Source organism: Morone saxatilis, unplaced genomic scaffold, assembly GCF_004916995.1.
Source record: "Morone saxatilis isolate NCDOM2014 unplaced genomic scaffold, NCSU_SB_2.0 Contig20, whole genome shotgun sequence".
NCBI classification, from domain to species: domain Eukaryota; kingdom Metazoa; phylum Chordata; class Actinopteri; family Moronidae; genus Morone; species Morone saxatilis.
In genome coordinates, this window is record NW_023339763.1 from 268,766 (window position 1) to 270,681 (window position 1,916).

A 1,916-nucleotide genomic window follows, 5' to 3' on the forward strand; every position below is an offset into this window, starting at 1 on the left:
ATATATATATAAAACAGTTTATATTGACAGAGCCTTCACTCCTGCATTAGAAAACAGCCACAGAGCTGATAGAAAACAATGAATCTGTCAATAAAGAACCCTATTAAGCCTGTAAAATATGTCACTGAGGCAGTTTACTCAGTGATAGAGTAGGACTCCCTGAAGGAAACCAGTGAGTCACATTTGAATCCTTTCACATTTCTACTGTACACAAAGCTGAAGCTGAGACTGACGTCATCGTACAGCTGAGACAGTAAAGAGAGAGAGACATAGACGATGTACAGAGAAAGAGAGAGCTGATGGACAGATGATAAAGTGTCAATCTGCTGGGAGGAAAACAGCAGAATATTCAGTCAGATAGACGGCGTCACCTTTCCTCCAGGACAACACACACACACATATATACACTGCTATAAGGAGTCATCATACGTCATGATACAGTTTATAAACACACAATGTCAGCCCTGGTCCACATACTTTTGGCCATAATTATAAATTAGGTTGTCCTGGTCTTCACAACGAGAGAACTAAAACAGATAAACTGCACTCAATCTGAACGCGCTCTCCAACCTCACAGCTTTACTGTCTGCAGTCCACAGCGACTTTATTGAACACCTGCAGCATCACACAGCAGGTCCATTAACACGCCGACTGCACGAAAGTCAGTACATTTGAGTAAAATACAGACTTATACAGATGTGGGGATAAACTCATATGAGGGCTCCTGATTAAAGTCCTGTGTGAATACGTCTCAGCATTATCTAAGAGCTGGGACGCCCTGGTAGCTCACCTGGTAGAGCTCCAGCCTCTTCTCTCTTCTCTTCTCTCTCTCTCTCTCTCCCTACTTTCCTGTCACTCTACAGCTGTCTCTATCAATTAAATACGAATAATAACTTTATTCATTTTAGAGTTTACAAAGTGCTTTGACAGAAAAGCAAAATAACAGTAAATACAAAAATAAAGAATACCAAAATACAATAAGAGCAGAATAGACATGAACATAAAATGTAAGCAAAATAAGTAAATAAAGAAATATAATAGATATAATAAAGTAAAAAGATGACATTAACATCAACTGCTGGGTTAAGATCTCTGCTATATAGCTCAGGGCCAGAGCCAGCTTTAAAAGTGATCAATAAAATCCTAAAATCTGTTCTAAATGAACAGGGAGTTAATGGAGAGGAGCAGGATTTACTGTGATGTGACGTCGTCTGTTAAAATCAATAAGAAGGCAATAAAAGCCCCAGTATGTATGTGTGTATATATATTCTTAGTGTTTGTGTTGTGAAAGGTGATGTATTTCCACTGTCGGCCTCCTCGCGAGCATGCAGCACTAATCTTGCCCTCCTGTCTACCTATCGACCTCCGACCTGCGTTAGATTGCAGCACACAACCGGCTGATGTCTGTAGATGAATTCCCACATGCAAAAGTTGAACATTTGAACCCCTCTCAGTCTCATTCAGTAACACAGAGCAGTTCTTCCCTGTCGGCGGGCATCAACCTGCCTTTTGATCAGATTCACAGTTTAACAGGCGGATTCCTTTAACCGAAGCACTTCTGACAAATTCTAAACTTCCTGCAGAGGTCTGAACTCTTATTAAAATCCCCAGCAGCTTACTTTTCTCCAGTCACACTTTAAATCATTCAGGCTGCAGGTGAAACTCTTTTATATCTTTACCAGAACACATCCTGAGTACGGCGCAGTGTGAATGTCATATTTCTTTCTGCCGTTTTATATAACCCTAATAAACCTCTGTGTTCCTCCAACTCGACCTCCTGGACCGATCAGTGTCCCTCCCAGCTGACTCTCCATCCGCTACTTGTCCTGCATCACCTGTAGTCCTGAACCTTAAAGTTACCCACTAATGTTAAAAGAGAAACCTGATAACTATAAATACAGAGCGATCCCAGAGCC